This window comes from Odocoileus virginianus, chromosome 11, assembly GCF_023699985.2.
Source record: "Odocoileus virginianus isolate 20LAN1187 ecotype Illinois chromosome 11, Ovbor_1.2, whole genome shotgun sequence".
Lineage (NCBI taxonomy): Eukaryota > Metazoa > Chordata > Mammalia > Artiodactyla > Cervidae > Odocoileus > Odocoileus virginianus.
In genome coordinates, this window is record NC_069684.1 from 11,035,127 (window position 1) to 11,054,891 (window position 19,765).

Below are 19,765 nucleotides of genomic sequence, written 5' to 3' on the forward strand. Positions count from 1 at the left end.
TACACTATTCAATCCTTTCTATTTCATAGTTGAGGTAACTATGAGGCTTGCAGAGTTTGTGTGGCTTGTTTATGTAAAAATTATACTATTTAAGGGAATAGAATAAGGACTTTCCCAGTGGTCCAGTTCCAACGCAGGGGGCACAGGTTCAGTCTCTGGTTGGGGAACTAAGATCTGGCATGCCCTGCAGTATGGCCAAAAATTAAAAAAGAATAAATGATATTTTCCAAGCACAGACCTAAGAGAGTTCTTCATAATCATATTAGCATCCTTTGACCACTTCAGGCATGCTGGATGGGGCACATGACCCAGTGTTATCACATCTTTGTTTTTCTTTGCACCAAGACACAGATACAGAATTCTGGCTTAAAGGAAGAAAACGAAGCCTCTTCCAAAGCTCATCCAAAGCCTTCAAAAGGTTTTATTTCATTTAATCCGAACAGCCATGCCAACATTAACTCCCCATCCGCAGAACTCTCCACACCGCCTCTCACTCAGGCTATAATTAAATCCTCCAAGCGAAGAGTGATGCCTGCAGGAGGGCAGATGCGGTTCCCATCCTCATTCCCACACTGATTGGTTCTGTGACTAATTGCTTTACCATCATTGCTAAACCACTCCCAGTCAAAGCTTCTTGGTCTGTAAAGTTGGGATCACAATTCCTCATCCAGAGATGCCACCTTGAGTGACATCTTGGAGAGCATTCAGGGAGTGGAGGGTCTTACCTCTTCACCTGGTTTTCCCCAGTGACCTTCCCTGTTGTGACCTCCTTTGAGAGAGAAGCAGGTTACGTTCTGGGCTCTTTGGTAGAGGTGTGCAGAGAGGTTCCAGAAATCTCTAGAGACAAGGTAGCCGAGTTCAAACTTCTGTTCAGAATAACAGGCCTTGTTGTTTTTGTTCAGTAGTTCAGTAGTGTCCAACTCTTTGCAGCACCATGGACTGCATCACACGAGTCTTCCCTGTCCTTCACTGTCTCCCAGTGTTTGCTCAAACTCATGTCCATTGAGTCAGTGATGCCATCTAACCATTTTATCCTCTGCTGCCCCCTACTCCTCCTGCCTTCAATCTTTTCCAGCATCAGGGTCTTTCCAAAGAGTCAGCTCTTTGCATCAGGTGGCCAAAGTTTTGGAGCTTCACCTTCAGCATCAGTCCTTCCAGTGTATATTCAGGACTGATTTCCTTTAGGATTGACAGGTTTGATATCCTTGCTGTCCAAGGTATTCTCAAGAGTCTTCTCCAACACCAAATTTCAAAAGCATCAATTCTTCAGTGCTCAGCCTTCATTATGGTCCAACTTTCACATCCATACATGACTACTGGAAAAACCATTAGTTCAGTTCAGTTCAGTCACTCAGTCATGTCCAACTCTTTGCCCATGAACTGCAGCTTGCCAGGCTTCCTTGTCCATCAACAACTCCTGCAGCCTACTCAAACTCATGTCCATTGAGTCAGTGATGTCATCCAACCATCTGATCCTCTGTTGTCCCCTTCTCCTCCCGCCTTCAATCCTTCCCAGCATTAGGGTCTTTTCCAATGAGTCAGTTCTTTGCATCAGGTGGCCAAAGTATTGGAGTTTCAGCTTCAGCATCAGTCCTTGCAATGAATATTCAGGACTGATTTCCTTTAGGATGGACTGGTTGGATCTCCTTGAAGTCCAAGGGACTCTCAAGGGTCTTCTCCAACACCACAGTTCAAGAGCATCAATTCTTCGGTGCCCAGCTTTCTTTATAGTCCAACTCTCACATCCATACATGACTACTGGAAAAACCATAGCTTTGACTAGATGAAACTTTATTGGCAAAGTAATGTCTCTACTTTTGAATATGCTGTCTAGGTTGGTCATAGCTTTTCTTCCAAGGAGCAAGCGTCTTTTAATTTTGTAACTTGAGTCACCATCCACAATGATTTTGGAGCCCAAGAAAATAGAATCTGTCACTGTTTCCACTTTTCCAACATCTGTTTGCTATGAAGCAATGGGACCAGATGATATGATCTTAGTTTTTTGAATCTTGAGTTTTAAGCCAGCTTTTTGACTGTCATGTTTTACCTTCATCAAGAGGCTCTTTAGTTCCTCTTTGCTTTCTGCCATTAGAGTGGTATCAGCCACATATATGAGGTTGTTGATATTTCTCCTGGCAATCTTGATTCCAGTTTGTGATTCATCCAGCCTGGCATTTCACATGATGTACTCTGCATATAAGTTAAATAAGCAGGGTGACAATATACAGTCTTGATGTACTCCTTTCCCAATTTTTAACCAGTCTGCTATTCCACGTATGGTTCTAACTGCTGCTTCTTGGCCTGCATACAGGTTTCTCAGGAGACAGGTAAGGTGATCTGGTATTCTCATCTCTAAGAATTGTCCATGTCTGTTGTGATCCACATAATCAAAGGCTTTGGCATAGTCAAAGCCTTTAACATAGTCACTGAAGCAGAAGTAGATGTTTCTTTGGAATCCCTTTGCCTTTCCTATGATGCAGCAGATGTTGGCAATTTAATCTCTGGTTCCTCTGCCTTTTCTACATCCAGCTTGTTTATCCGGAAATTCTCAGTTCACGTACTAGATTAAAGGATTTTCAGCATTACCTTGCTAGTATGTCAAATGAGCACAATTGTACTGTAGTTTGAGCATTCTCTGGCAGTTCTCTTCTTTGGGAATGGAATCAAAACTGACCTTTTCCAATCCTGTGACCACTAGTGAGTTTTCTAAATTTGCTGACATATTGAGTGCAGCACTTTGACAGCCGCATCTTTTAGGATTTGAAATAGCTCAGCTGGAATTCCATCACCTCCACTGGTTTTTTTCATAGTAATGTTTCCTAAGGCCTACTTGACTTCAAACTCCAGGATGTCTGGCTCTAGGTGAGTGACCACACTGTTGTGGTTATCCAGGTTATTAAGATCTTTTTAATATAGTTTTTCTGTGTATTCTTGCCACCTCTTCTTAATCTCTTCTGTTTCTCTTAAGTCCTTACCATTTCTGCCTCTATCATGCCCATTCTTGCATGAAATATTCCCTTGATATTTCCAATTTTTTTTAAGTGATCTCTAGTCTTTTCCATTCTGTTATTTTCCTCTATTTCTTTGTGTTGTTCACTGAAGACTTTCTTGTCTTTCGTTGCTATTCTCTGGAAGTCTACATTCAGTTGGGTATATATTTCCCTTCCTCCCTTGCCTTTCACTTCTCTTCTTTCTCAGCTATGTGTAAATCCCCCTCAGACAACCATTTTGCTTTCTTGCATTCCACTTTCTTTGGGATGGTTTTGGTCATCACCTCCTGTACAATGTCATGAACCTCCATCCATAGTTCTTCAGGCACTCTGTCTACCAGATCTAATCCCTTGAATCTATTTGTCACTTCCACTGTACAATCATAAGGGACTTGATTTGGGTTATAGCTGAATGGCCTAGTGGTTTTCTCTACTTTCTTCAATTTAAGCCTGAATTTTGCAATAAGGAGCTCACAATCTAGGCCACAGTCAGCTCCCGGTCTTGTTTTTGCTGACTGTATAGAGCTTCTCCATCTTTGGCTGTAAAAATATAATCAACCTGATTTCAGTCTTGACCATCTGGTGACATCAATGACATTGTTATTAGCTGACTAATCCTAATCCCAGTTGTCCCCTGAACTCTTTCCCTTCCCCAACATTGAGGTTAAAAACACTAACATACATGTATGTAGCATGGAGTGGGAAACCTTAAAAATAGTCACTACTTCCAGTGACATAGAGAGTGTTTAAAATAATTTACATTAGCCAAAAGGAAAATAAAAAGTTCTGCAAGATCTCGAAATTTTGTGTAAAGAAGTAAGACTGAAGTATCTATCACCTATATTTTAAATTCATTTGATCGACAAATGAAAAAGTCCATTTTGACTTTCAGAAGTGAAAAATAGTTGGGGGGATTTTTTGCACCATATTTCCTGTTATTTTCCAGTTAGGATGTAAAATCTTGGGAATAACTTTTTGGTTTTCCCAAGTGTTCATTGGATTCAAAGCAAATTAGTCAGAGAATCACAACCTGCATAAATCCATCGTCGTCAGAGCCCTTGATCTTAGAACACCACTGTGCTGAATCCTGAGATAAATCTTTATGCCAGAAATCCTATTATTTAGAAGTACAACAAAAATAATAATCGGAGATGATGTCAGGATGGTGAGAACATTATACTCTTCTTCTTTGTGTATCAGAAGAAGTTAACATCCGTTCATCACTGGCTGAAGCGACAATATAGGAGCCTGAGAAATATCTGGTTGGCTCCAACATAAATAATCTTCTGTCCTCTGAGGGGGGAAAAATTTTTTTTTTTCATTCCATAGCTTCAGAAAGACTACCAGACATGCAAAACATCTTCTGGAGATGGTGTGGAAATATCACTCAGTAAGTGGAGGTCAGATAAGGATGTATATTTACACTTGTGAAATAGATCCTGCTGGCAGTATACCCAACACTTTGTCAACACGTCCCTTCTCAATCCTTAGCCTCTGGCTTACTTAAAAGCTTTATACAGAGTATTGGTTGGGGGTGAGGGAAGTGAGCAGTTAGGTAGAAGAAATTGGCAAGAGTTCAACACAGATAAAACTGAAGAGATGAGACAAGCTGAGAGGAAACATCTGGAGCACCTGGCAGGGGTCGTTTCAGGCCCCTCACTGGGAGTAACTCATTACCGACTCTTCTTCACCGTTGGCCTATGATCTGGTTTTTCCTGCTATTGCAGATTTGTCTAAAAACAATGGGATAAGAGCAAACATTACCATTTGTTTTTAAGATTCACAAGATGTCCTCTCGAATCTCACATGGAGATCCTGTTTCAATTAGTCACGACTTCAGTTCAGTCACTCAGTCGTGTCTTACTCTTTGCAACCCCACGAACCACAGCACGCCAGGCCTCCCTGTCCATCACCAACTCCCAGAGTCCACCCAAACCATGTCCACCGAGTCGGTGATGCCATCCAACCAACTCATCCTCTGTCGTCCCCTTCTCCTCTGGCCCTCAATCTTTCCCAGTATCAGGGTCTTTTCAAATGAGTCAGCTCTTCGCATCAGGTGACCAAAATATTGGAGTTTCAGCTTCAACATCAGTCTTACTAATGAACACCCAGGACTGATCTCCTTTAGGATGGACTGGTTGGATCTCCTTGCAGTCCAAGGGACTCTCAAGAGTCTTCTCCAACAATGCAGGAGATGGGGTTTGATCCCTGGGTTGGGAAGATCCCCTGTAGTAGGAAATTCTTACCTGGAAAACCCATGGGCAGAGGAGCCTGGCAGTCCATGAGGTCGCAAGAGAGTCGAACACCCCTGAATACACGAACACACACAAGTTTGGTTGACACAGCACAGACATTGCTTTAGAGAACAAAGTTCAGATGTCTTTTGACTTGTCTTTTTTTTTACTTTCTCAGAAATGAAAAACCTAGATACTTATCTGACCCTTATCTTTCCCTTTGATTCAGTTACCAATTCTGTGGACATTTCAATCCCAATATGTCAATCCTAGTAAATATAAATATAGCTCTTTGGTGACTAAATTAAGTGGATTACTTTATTAATAGCAAGAATAAGACAAATAAGTTTGTGGGAATTTCAGTTTCAATCAATATCACATTACACTTAATTACACATAGAGTCAAGATGAAATTTATACCTATGCATATTTTCCCATATGTTTTCAAGGTATTTCTTACAGATTATTCTCTGTACCACAAAAAATTGCTATTCATAAATTACTAAATCAAATTAGTCTCAGCAAATGCCCAATTCTTTATTTCATTAGAATGTTAGTATGTAAAAAGGTCCTGAAGTAAGTGGGCCATGAACTTATACTCGCAGATCTGTTTTGGATCTCAGAGAAGCTAACTTTAGTCCTGTTTGATGTAATAGCCCTTGAGTGGAATTTTTCTTTGGCACAAATAACATTTTTATGGAATGGCTCATTCTCTAAAAATAGATTTTTATTTTTTTAATGAAAATTAAATGATAATAAAATATGTTAATCTTCCTCTTTAATCTGCTCATCAAAGTTATAAAAGTACTAAGCAACTTTAAACTGATATGTTACCTTCTTTGTCTGTCGGTCACATTTATTGTAGAAGACTGGCTTTTATTAAAGCGATATGGTTTTAAATGGTTTAAATTAAATGAGTGTTAATTGTGGGGATAGGACAGGTTGCAGAGGACTCCATTAGGACAGACAATACAACACTGCTATATCGTATTATACAAATAGTCTCTGCTCTGTTACATAGCGATGCTAGTGGGCACAGTCAAGTACGCAGCCCGTCTTAATAACAATTACCATCACTGGACCCCTGCGACTGTATTTATGTACACTATTCTCTGAGCAGCAACACCAAACCTACAAGAAGATGCTATTCTACACATTTTAAGATGAAGATACGGAATCCCAGTGAGATCAAGCAACTTAGCCAGCTAGTAAGCAACAGAACAAGAACTTGAACCACAATAACAGTGTTTCTCATTATGCCAGTGAGCATCTCCCTGACCAAACACTTTTTCATAATACAAATACTATTTTTTTTAACTTTCTCTCATGAATATACAGTTAAGATTTTCAGAAGTTATGCATTGACAGTACTCTGAACAGCTAATATTAATAGAATGTGGGCTTGTGTATTCTTGTATGTAAAAATTATCAGTTTTAATTTCTAATATTCATTCACAGAAATAACCCATATAAACAAAAGCTCTTTGGACCCTCAATAATTTTTAAGAGTACATAAAGCAGTTCTGAGATCAGAGAGTTTGAGAACAAAGAATTATATTGGACTACCTTCCACAGATCAAAGACACTCCAACTTCAGAGTCTTAGTAGCCTAGTAAAAAACAGTGATCAAAGTAAAGAAACCTAATCGGTAAGATATCACCAGAATTAGCAAATAAACAAACAAAAACACAAGGGTCTTTATTGTATTTTATGTGGAGGGAATTTTTCATTTCAAAGTTGAAGAGAAATCACAGGTTGCTTCCCAGACATAAAACTATGTCTGATTTTCACTGAATCATTGATTCTCATTGAGATGCCAAATGAGCTATTCTTGTGAGCCTCCTCATTGATGTCTAACAGAGCACTTCCCTCCTCTTTGTGACAAAGGTATAAAGCTTAACAGCCAAGGGGAAAGGGAGGGAGGGATAAACTAGGAGTCAGGGATTAACAGATACACACTACTATATATATTGTAGCATAGATAAACAACAAGGATCTACTGTATAGCATGGGGAACTATACTTAATACCTTGCAATAACCTACAAGAAAAGAATCTGAAAAAGAATGTATACATATAAAAAACTGAATCACTTGGCTGTACACCTGAAACTAATACAGTATTGTAAATCAACTGTATTCAATATTTTAAAAATACACAGGAGGAAAAAAAATTCTATTTAAGGCCTGGTGAAGGATCCAGACTCAGACTGCCTGGAATCAAATTCTGGCTTACCCGCATGAAACAAGAGGCAAGTTATACTTACCCTGTTTGAAGCTATTTCCTCATCTACAACATATAATAACACATATCATTGTAACTATAATAATTATGAGGTTATTGGGAAGATTAAATGAAATAATGATTCTCAAAAGTGAATGGAATAAAATGTGTAGCACATGGTAATCCGTCAATGCATTTCAGTTATCTTTGCTGTTATTTTTGAGTCAGTTGGTAGCTACATGGACTCCTCAATGTAGTCTTAGTTTTATTTTCTAAACTTCATTCAGGCTTCAGTGAACAGTTGGTTTTTCCCATGACAAGGAGCTAATTCTTCCTCTTCTATAATATCACATTTTTAGCAACAAAGTGACTTGAAATAATCAGGAAAAGTTTCAAGAGGCAGCTTAGCTGGTTGCTTCTTCCTTCTGAAGAACCATCTGTCAAAGACAGTGATGGTGAAGAAGATGTAAATTACGGGCTTCGCACTTAGACCATCTCTGCTGAGAACGTGGGCGTGCCTTAGAGTAGACCTCACTGAGTCCCCCTCTGACTCGACTCGGTCCCCCTCTGAGCTGTGTTTCCCATTACGAAAAGGAAAGCGGTTTCTCTACAAAGTTTATAAAGATCTTTGCCACTGTGTCATGCCATGATTTCATATATTCAGATGTCAGCATTATTTCCTCCCTGAAAAATCAAAAGAATAACCAGTATGTTCATGATATTATTCTATGATATTATGTTTAAATAAAATTGAGTAAAATTTGCAAACAAGAATTACAAATATTACAAAACATCAACATAAATATATTATTCCTCATTTTCCAGATAATACACAGATTTTAATATGTCCATGGTGTTTTATCCATTTTCTTGAAAATTTCTAATTTATCATAGGAACATAATCTAATCCTAGACTGATTTCCCTCAGGGATTAGTCAACATTTATTTTAATGCCTTTTAAATCTTTGGGTTCATAAAATCTTACATCTCTCAATTTGAATCAAATCTTGATTTCCTGGAAATCCTGGTTAATGTCAACAATCCCTTGAATCCTTAAAGAGTAGTTGATAACTTGTGGAAATATCTAAAACAGATTAATTTTTAGTGATCATGGCTTTCCCACATGGAGAGCAATATATTTTTGGCTTTGTTTATTCACACGTTTTAATGAGGAAAACAAAAACAAACTTTTTACTAAGTCAGTCATCAAGTATTCATTAACTACTTTCTCTTTTATGATGTTACAATATTAATAGGCTAATTTATTCAATTATTAATCCCATGAATCTCAATGGTGTAAATCTTTCCTTTGTTGTTGTTGTTGTTGTTGTTGTTTTCTCCAGACCATTGTTATTTACAGAGATTGCATTTAGGATCATTCATTCATAAATGTTCTTCGGGACATTTCTATTCCAGCTTTATATCAAGCTGTATTTATTGTATCACTTCCTCCCTCCCATCTTTCATGGGATAATAATGTTCTGCAAGTTGAGAGAGAAATAACCATCACTGAATTATTGTTGCCATTCTGGATAGTAAATACCAGTGCCAAAGATTAAACCCAATCTATGACATTTAGAGGGAGGCTCTGGTGGCCTTAGGCAGACATGATATGATAATAAACATTTACCATCAACATTATCATCAATCAAGTATAGTGATCTGGGAACTCACAGGCTGGACTATTCTAGGATAACATCTGGATCTGTTTTGTTCATTTGTGTTCCTCGATCCATGGAGGCTGTCGGGGCAAAAGATCATGGAAAAGAACACAGCCCTTCAGTCAGGCCTCTTCACCGTGGTTTTTAGAAAGAGCCTCAAAAGATCCTCCTTTGAGAACTGGTTAAAGCCAGAAAGATGAGGGGAAGTGAGAAGACACAGGAAGATGTAAAAAAGAATTTGCAAATCAGAATGGTGATCCTTTGAACAAGAGAATTCTAACGGAAGACAAAGGTGGAGGGTGGGGGGAAGAGCAGAGCGGAGGAAAGGTCTGCAAGGGAACTGGGAACAAAGTGGACAGATGGAGGCGAAAGGGAAGCTTGCAGGTCTTCTTCCAGTGTCTCAGCATCAGTGCTGACTGGCTTATGCAAAATGAGAATTCTGTGGGGTAATTATAACACCATACCTCCAGAGATCTTAGTTTTGACCTCTAACACTGTCTTCTAGAGACTTTAGAATAATGTTAAATAGAAAGTGGATCAAAATGTACAAGAAGGGCTTCCCTGGTGGCTCAGTGGTGAAGAATCTGCCTGCCAATGCAGAAGATACGAGTTCGATCCCTGATCCAGGAAGATCTCATGTGTCGCGGAGCAGCTGAGCCCGGGCACCAGAACCAACGAGCCCTAAAGCACTAGATCATAAAGGGCTCACCAGAATTTCCCAGGCTTCTTACTGCAACTCAAGATTGCCTAGAGCTCCCTGTCTGCCTCTCAACCCGCAACCCTAGCTACTGATTTCTCAGGTCTGGAGTGGGGCTAGGGATCTGTGCTTTAATCAACACATCCAGGTGATTTTGATGCCGACGGTCTAAACTCTTGAAGAAATATTGCAGACATCGCCACAGCATCCTTCTTAAATTTCATTCCGTCTTAATGTTTGCCACATTTTGGATTTTCCAGATCTGTAAAACTTAACCTTAGGAAATCAACATTTTTACCATAGACACTAAATAAGGCCTCATGTCAGTTTCAAGGAAAATGTGTGTGTGTGTGTGTGCACACACGTGCTCACATGCGCACACATAGAGAGAAAGAAATTAGTGCAGAAGAGAAACTATTCGGAGTCCCTTCAACTTGGGTTCTATGTGACTTCACCTTTGGACTGTCCTGTGTCTGTCCTGGTGGTACAGGAGGAGAAATATACATCTTAAAGTGATGAGGGAAATGAAAGCATTATTGCCCAGGCACAGAACCACATTAGTAACTCAGAGTGATGTCAAAGGGGAAGGACTTCTCTTTCCTGAAGTTAAACAGGCTAATTTACATTAGAAAGAATGACTTTTTTCAAGGACAACCTGAAAAAAATATATATCAATAAAAACAATGTGTTGGTTTCCCTTCCTTCATTCAGACCTCACTCAGAGGAAGAGCGTAGGAAGTCGGCTGCAGACACGTCTGTGGGTTTCAGTTCCATGGTGACAGCGTGTGTCTCCAGGCTCTCTGGGCTCAGCGCTGAGGACCCACCTGGGAAAAGCTGGTGTGTCTGCCTAGGAGACACGGAACAGGGAGCTTGGGAACTGCTGTCTGCCCAAAGGCTGGGAAAGTCCCCAGCACGGAAGATGTTTTCAATCAATATTTGCTGAATGAATTAACTCTCTGATACATTGGTTGTTAATGTTCTTTTCTAAAAGAATTTAACTTTTTAACAACTTTGCGTGCATGTGCATGCACACACACACGGTAATTTTGAAATTTTTATACCATTCTAAAATCCCCCCATTTTGCTGATACAGACATAGATATTTTCATTTGGTTCTAACTGAGTGTGTGCGTTTACAATTCAAAGGTGGTTTCATGACTCTGGGTTTCTTCTCCAAGTGTATTCTTCATGAGTTCCTTTCATTGCTCTCATCCATCACGGCTGCCTCCTCCACCTCTAGGACGGATACTGCTCCCCTCCACACCTCCTAGAGGCTCATGTCCACCCGCCCACAGCCTGTGGCATTCAGAACACTATATCTCAATAAAGACATATCTCCAGAGAATCAAGAGAAAAGAGCTTATTTCAGTTGCCTTAGGGCTGCCTAGGAATTTTCTGTGGATCCATCCAGCCAAAGGGATTCTCTAGGTCTTTCCTCCTCCTGCAAAGCTATGTGAGCTTCAAGAAATACTGATCAAGCCTCTCCTCAGCGGACTTCCTACTCTCCAAACACACACACACACACACACCCCTTAATTGTCCAAGACAAGGTCTAATTAATTGCCTCTGGGAATATCCCTCCAAATCTTCATCTTTCCTTCAGAAACATCTTCACTTGACTTTGCCATCAGTGACATAAAAACTAGGTTTTCTTGTCTTCTTGGCTGTAGCTTCTTTCTAAGTCTTTACTTTTAATTTAATGTGGTCTTAAATCCAAAATGGTCCACACCATGTTCATTAAGAAATGAAACACTGGCATTGTCATCTTAGATTGTATATTTTTAAAAATCCTCATTAACAGTTATTTCCATCCCATGTGACTCTATCCGGTCCTGTCTGAAATCTTGCCCTCTAGCTGTCAAACTGCCCAGAGGGCCCTGCAGTGTCCACATGGTGAAAACAAGATAGTGTGACTCCAAATTTGCCTATTGTAGGAGGGCAGAAGTCACTCTTTAATTATCACCCATGGCAAGAAAGCAGCTGGGCCAACGTGGCTCATTCAGGTAAGACAGACAAGTACAAGTTTCCAAAGCGCAGTAAACTAGGTAACTGACAATACAAAAATCCATAATGGCCAGGAGGGTAAAATATTCTACCTCCATTGTTCTTTGCTCTCTGAGCTTTTAGTCCTTCACTTCTCCCCTCTCTGACCTGTCATTTTGAGTCTTAGAAGACAAACACAATGGGGATGGAGGGAATTATTGTGAAAAATCACACCAGATAATGAAGTGAAGCCACTGACAACACAGTTCACAAATGCAAGAGATTACAATACTCACAGCTTCCTCTGAAAAGTGTATAAGAAAATATTGTAAACCAAGCATGATTTTTTTTTTTTTTTTGCCTTATGTGATCATTTCAAAGAGGCATTCTCTTCACTTCTAATAGGTAAAGACTTGAAAACGCCTATGTCCTTACTTAGCTGTCAGAAAGTTAGTGATAAATAGCCCTTAGAAGAATTAGGGAGCTTTTTCTCTTAGAGAACCTTAAAGATGGAAGGGTCTGCACAGCTCATCTAGTTCACTGGTCCTCCAACTTGCTCTTGCTGGCTGGACCCACAACTAGAGCTTCTGATTGTGCAGACTGGACAGGAACTTGGGAATGAGTTCATTTAAAAAGCCCCAGAGTTGATCTGATATCCAGCCAAGGTGGACAAATCAAGTCCAAACATCTTATTTTTTAAATGAGAAACAGAGATGCTAAATGAATTGCTAATGAGACATTTCAATCTCTTTTGAAACAAAACAAAAAGTTTTCATCACTCAACAAGCATTTAACAACATGCCAACCCCCTGTTCTGCTCTATATTAGGCAATGACAGGATGAAGATAAACAAGATGTGAGCTTTGCCCTCAATCATCTTACCACATCAAAGCAAACAATCATCTTCTAGTTATTAAATGAGTTAGCATATTTTAAAAGCATTTGCAAACCATGAATGTTAGGGAGACATAATGTGTAATTATGGCTTCTCTGCATTTGAACCCTGGAATTCTATGTAAAGCAAACACCTCTGCACTGCTTTTTATTTTCAGGAAATTATGGTAACAGTTTTATCATATGATGGAGCAACCTAAGGCATCCATATCCCCAATCTGGGAAGACTGATAAATAACCTCTGCATATCTGCTGAACTAACCAGCCAGAAACCAAGGTCTTGTCCCAGTTGACCTTTGTAAATAAACTTGCTCATCAACACAGAGAAGGGCAAACGAAGGGACTGTAGGCCTCAACGTCTCCAGAACTGTTCTGTCGCGCCTCTGCAGAGGACGTATGACCATAACCACCTCAGTATGTGCTGAGATTCTGAACATGGATGTCCTTTCCAACCACACGTCAGGGCTTTTGTTCAGCACCGTCATCTCAGCTGCCCCATTTCTTCCACCCCTTTGGTCTGCCAGTGATCCAGGCTCCACAGTGGAAACTATGCTGCTTTGGGTATTGAGCTGGACAATGCTGGAGTCACTTTTCCATTCCCGTGGCTCCTGCGGGTGCATTCAGTCCCTGAGAGAGAACTCTAGAAGATTAGGAAAGGCATTCATTTTCCACTAACTGCACAGGAACACCGGCGAGCCAGCTCGGGCTCACTGATGCCTCTGACGAGTCTCTTACCCAAGTTCGCTTCTCCCTCTTCTGTCTTTGGCCATTTGGCACAATGTCTCAGCTCCACAGGGGTGAGAGCCAACTAACTTTTGGATTGTTTTTTTTTTTCCATTTATCTGTAGATGCTCTTGTTTTCCATTTGGGGCACAATTTTCCTAATAAATGCTTAACCAGCAACTCCAGAGTTTCAAGTGATTTTTGTTGTTGTTGCCAGAATAAACTCTGATCAAGTAGTTAGATAAGTAGGTCCTTGACTGGCTTAGGAAAAATTCATTTTATAGTTAAGACCAAAACATAGAAGGAAAATTCCATGCTGACACAGCCATAGTGCTCAGTAAAGGAACATTAGGGATATTATAATTTGGGGTACACTGCTAACATTTTGAGAATTGCATCCTAAAAGCTGATGATCATCCTCTTCTACAAATGATCCTTGTGTCTTATTTTCTAAGAAAAATCCTGAGATGAATGGACCATAAGTCTTGCTTAAAATTGCCCCTGATGTGCTTGTTTCTATGAAGGGATATAGACACTAATACAGACTTTGGGCCCTCTCAAAGGTGAATGACTTACGGCTTTATGAGGTTCAGTTATCCTACCGTTGGCTTTGCACTCTTCTTTATTCTTTTCTGTATCCCAGATGAATTAAACATAAGTGAAATTACCCCAGACTCAGACGTGATGGAAAGTTTAGCCTCATGACAAGGAATCCTCCCTTTCATAGCATTTTAATCACACATTCCCCCCTAGAGGCAGAGCGTGGGGATGGAGGAGGCTCCTCTGTAACAGCTCCTCCATCCACATCCGTCGCTCTCTGAGAGCCAAGGTCTTATCTCACCTTCCCTCCCCAACACGATGTACCAAGTGTCCAGGGCCATCTTTCAAACTCTTTTCCTGTTTATTGCCTTAAAACTGGGAAATGGCTCGCCGAACAAAGGCAGTTCCCCCAAGGCCAAGCAGTGTGCAATACTAATAAATATTCAAGCCAATGTCTTTCAAATGCTATTGTGAATCATCTTTCCCTCCTTCCTTCCCATGGTTCAGTCATCTTGCTGGCTCCAAATGTTCACCTTTTGTGTCAGACCTCAGCTGCCTCCAGTTACTGCCTAGGACGGCAATTGTCTTTGTCTCCTTTATCCGCTTCACTGTGTCTTGTTTTCCTAAAGTAGCTGGCACCCACTTTTCCACAACGTTGTTCCTTTGTTCCAGGAAAAAAAATAATTTGGGGAAGCAGCAGAAACACAGTTCCAAAGGCCACAGGGTGACATCCTCTCCCACCTGATCTTTATTCATCTCTGGGTTTTAATTGCATTTTTGTTCCATTTCTCAAGCACCAGACACCTCCCTTCCTCCCTGACAGGAAGGAGCATTTTATTTCTCATTCAAAATGCCTTCCTACTGATCCCTATTCTTCAGAAGCTCCAGAGGCCCCTTGTTACCTGTTGGTTTTTCTCGTGTTGGTTGATCTGTTGGCCTTGCTGTAGTTTATTACCTTTTCAACCTTTTTTTTTTTTTTTCCGCCTGTTTCCGAACTTAGGCCAGAACTTACAACCTGCTGTCTTTTCTCATCTTCTCTATCATTATCTCCAGACCCAGTCTTCCCAAAATGGATTTTTTTTTTTTAACCAACCCGGCGCTCTTTAAAGAAACAAAGAGGAGAATTATGCGATGGTTTCCACCGTCGGAGCGTCTGTGGCTTTGTTTGAGGGACAGCTTCAAATCCAAAGCTAAACCTTGACTTAACACACAAACTCAATTGACAAGAGGAGTACTGGTATTGAAGCCCACCCATTGGCCGAGGACACAATCAGAGGGTTATTGGCAGGTATCTTCTTATCTCCCTGGTGCACTGAAAAAACTCAATTCATTAAAATAATAAAAAAAGATCTTGGTCCCTCATGTGAGCGGCATGTGATTTTTCCATGAACGTTCGGCTCAGAAGGCACCGTGCCTATTATACATTCCATTTATAAATCAAACGCCCCTCGCCCTGTGGGCTGCACGCTGACATGTCAGCGAGGTTTGGGTCAGCCGCACACACGTCCACGTGCACGGCAGATTAAGGCAAAAAGACAGGGAAGCGGCTCTTTCTTCCCCCCCTTTTTCCACCAGTAATAGGCAGCTTGAACGTTAAAATTGGGCTGAGACTCCAAAACCAAAGTCCCGTGAACCACAGAAGCAAAGGACTTGAGATAAAAGAATCTGTCTGTTCTCTGGGATCCATCACCTTCCTTTCTCTCGCCTTCATCTTGTTCATCGGAAAGGAAAGGATGCGCATGTGTGTGTGAATTAAAGAATATATCTAGGGTAAGATGGGATAAAACCTAGCCCAAGAAAGACTTTGGTTTCAAAAGCTCATGAAGGCAGTTTGGGGGCTGGAGTCTAGGCCTCTGGCCAAGCCCGGAAGTGAAAACAGAAAGACGACTTGCAGGTGGCCCAGGAGAGGGCCCTGCTGAGTAGCTCCTCCATGAAGAGCCTGGCTGGCTTATAAATTAGTCTGTGGTTCCTCACTGCACATGGAATGAGTTTCACCTCATAGTCTTCATCCACGTCAAAGACACGGGAGTCACCAAGGCCTGCTGGGGAGGAAGTTTTATTTTAAAAATTTCCTACTCAACAGAGTTTGTCAAAATTTTCCAATCTTTGCTCCCTTGGCCTCATTCATCACTCATACCCCTGTTACCTCTGGTCATGAATAGTAGAAAACAAAAGTGGGAAAGGAGCCAAGCAAGCGAATCTACTTGAAACTTACATTTAACTTTGGACTTTTTTTTTTCTTAACTACTGTACTCCATAAAAATGGGGAATGAGTTGAGGGAACCCAAAAATCTACAAAAAAGTGGGACATTCTGAAGTTGTCCAGTGTCTTTGGGAAATGACCATATATGATGGGTATTGATACCACATACAAATGAGGGAAAGCCAAAGGGGGAAATGAGATATTGAAAAGTGGTGGTAACATAATTTATTACCTATTTTTTTCATATGTTATGTCCTAAGACAAGGATCTCCCTGTTCCCAAGACTTTGAGGAATACAGAATAAATAATTCAGTAAAACCTCCTAAAAAGGAAAAATAATAAAGATAATTAAAATAAAATAGAACTAGTTATTTTCCTTAAAGCAATGAAATATTGTCCAAACAAGCAGCCATGATTTGGTAAGTTAATAGGGTATATCTCTAACATTTCCCTCCCAAAGATCCTAGAGTAATGGTCTAGAATTTGGGTAGATTTTAAGGTAAATTGGTCATGTTGGAAATGTTAAATTGAAGAATTAACTGTCAAGTAGATCAGCATTTTTCATCTTTGATTGACATTAGAACCAACATTTAGTGTAGTTTTAAAAATATATAGACAGTAGACAGATTGAGCAAAATATCAAGGGATGGGGTTTGGGCAACATGAATTTGAAAATAAAAATCTTCAGATTGCTGTCATATATGTCAAAATGTGAAAACAGTTAAGGAAAGGATTTGATCTATGTTCAATTTAAAGGCTTTAGATAATTAATCATCTGTGATTTCTTGGACATGTGGTTGACATTTCTGGTTACTTTTCTCAGTAAGAGGAATGGATCTGTATTTTCACCTGGTTCCTGTTTATGGCATGACATTCCATAGAGATGGTCGAACTGAGGAAGGGAAAGCTAGTCATCCTTTAGCTGTAGCTCAACTCCCCACAAGCAGCACAGAGCTCATAGCGCCTTGATTCACCAGATAAAGCAAGCCCAGTATGGCCTGTCTTCTACTGTAAAGCCTTTTAGAGGTGGCATAACTCTTAATATTAGGGGCAATGTTTATTGTGTGTTAGTCACTCAGTCGTGTCAGACTCTTTGTGACCCCATGGACTGCAGCCCACCAGGCTCCCCTGTCCATGGAATTCTCCAGGCAAGAATACTGGAGTGGGTTGCCATTTCCTTCTCCAAATATTTATTACTGTTTTCATTAAATACAATACCTGAAATAAGGATATTTTTCTTAGATGGTGCATTATGTATATCCACTAAGCATTTTTATGTTTAATTTGACATCATTTTCAGGACAGTTTCTAATTCTTCAGTTAACTGTTTAGATGACATGTTTTCAAGGCAGTCATTCATCCAATTTTGCAAAACCAGCTTCTGCATTGACTGGTGACCTCACAGAGTACATAAAACAAGCAGTGATAGTTGTGGCAGAATAAAATCCAATGGATTATTATTTAAAGTAGTTAATTTGATTAGATGCAATGTTTAGAAATATAGCGAGGGTATATGCCCTATTTATTCACAAATAAGCTGCAACTAATCAAGCATTTATCCCTAAAATATCTTGATAGACACACCCATATAGATAGAATGCAATGTTAATATTGTTCTTTAAAGAATTGTGTGTGTTCTTTACCCAGATATTTCCTTGGTCCAGTGACTTAAGTCTATCCAACTTTTTTCTTTTAAGTCCTTATTTGTCAGGCTGTTCCACACAGTGATGCGTGGGTGCTAAGTCACTTCAGTCATGTCAACTCTTTGTGACCCTATGGACTGTAACACGCCAGGCTCCTCTGGCCATGGGATTTTCCAGATAAGAATACTGGAATGGGTTTCCATGCCCTCCTCCAGGGATCTTTCCAACCCAGGGATCAAACTTCAAGTCTCTTACATCTCTTGCATTGGCTAGAGAGTTCTTAACCAATACACAGTCATGCAGAATTTTACTTTTTAAAAAAAAGTCCCAATTCACTCATATTGCAATTTAATCCTGTAATAAAGCATTTAGATAAATGCATATTCCCAGAATCATACAACATGGTGACTATAAGATGCTTTGCTGTTCTGTGTTTAGTTGCTCAGTCGTGTCCACTCTTTGCAATCACATGGACTGTAGCCCACCCAGCTCTTCTGTCCGTTGGGATTCTCCAGGCAAGAACAGCGGAGTGAGTTGACAAGGACTCCTCTGGGGATCTTCCCAACCCAGGGATCGAACCCAAGTCTCCCGCACTGCAGTCTGATTCTTTACCATCTGAGCCACCAGGGAAGGCCAAAAATACTAGAGTGGGTAGCCTATCCCTTTTCTAAGGGATCTTCCCAACCCAGGAATCGAACCAGGGTCTCCTGCATTGCAGGTGGTTTCTTTACCAGCTGAGCTACCAGGGAAGCCCCATAAGATACCTTCAAGAGCTTCTGTTCTAAATCTTTCCATCAACAAGTGAGAAAGGTACAGAGAGCTGAGACCCTCAGATAGCCCAGCTTGAATAAGAATCAAGTCTCCTGATTCCTGGTCCAGTGTTCTTCCCATTAAACCATACTTTCCTGATAGTTGCTAATTAACAGGATTTGGATTAATTAAGAAATGGGAGATACTTACTCTTGAATAAGAAAACTGATCTATCAGCATACGAGCAACCTAAGATGTGAGCAGAGGAAAAAGAACCCACAAAGAGGTGATAAATCACAAGGAATGAAGATTGTTCTGCAAACTATATGAAGGAGAAAATTGGGGGAATGACTAAAAACCCAGCTAGTCATGATTACTAACATGCAGAGAGGTGGAAATAATTCAAACAATAAATTCTCTCATGAATGAAATATCTAGACAGAAAGTTTTCACTTCCACATGTTTGGGGTAAGATTATATCTGAACCAAAATACAAAAAGTCACTTTCAGTATCAACACAGACGATCTTTCTCTTAGTTCAGTCCAGCTCCATAAGAGTAATAGGCCTACAGTGTACTCTATATCACATCTGGTATATTACGTTTGCCACTAGAAAATTATTCTTGAGATTTTTAAAACATCAAATAAGACTTGTAAGCTTCAAAATAGTTTGCTAAGAATGGAAAATTATGCTAGCAATCCTTGTGTTGCCACTGATTATTTCAAATTTAAATTTTTTATTTATCAAAGTTACATATATACTGGAGAAGGAAATGGCAACCCACTCCAGTATTCTTGCCTGGGAAATCCCATGGAGAGAGGAGCCTGCAGTACATGGGGGTCACAAAGAGCTGGACACGACTGAAGTGACTTAGCATGCACCTATACATAGTTTAATATTTCAAATAGTGCAAAGCATTATTTTTTTTTTTAAGTCCCTTCTTTCTTGGTAGTTCAGTGGCTAAAACTCCATGGTCCCAGTGCAGAGGGCCTGGGTTCAATCCCTGGTCAGGAAACTAGATCCCACATGCTGCAACTGAAGATCCTGCATGTTGCAATGAAAACTGAAGATTCTGTGTGTGGCAACTACCACCAAGTACAGTCAAATAAATACATACATACATAAATAATTTTTTCATAATCCCCCGACCCAGAACTGCAATCTAGAGGCAACTTTCTCAGTTCTTTTAGCTAATACAGATTAATATCATTTTTCCACAGCATG

General features: G+C 40.1%; 1 long non-coding RNA gene across 1 annotated transcript; it reads right to left on the reverse strand.

Moving 5' to 3' along the window:
- Positions 1-389: 389 nt before the first annotated feature.
- LOC139037440 (uncharacterized) lies at positions 390-5,357 on the reverse strand. Its single transcript, XR_011490263.1, has 2 exons — positions 5,237-5,357; positions 390-4,723 (listed from the first exon to the last, which is right to left on the reverse strand). It is a non-coding gene; the product is annotated as an uncharacterized lncRNA (long non-coding RNA).
- Positions 5,358-19,765: the final 14,408 nt, after the last annotated feature.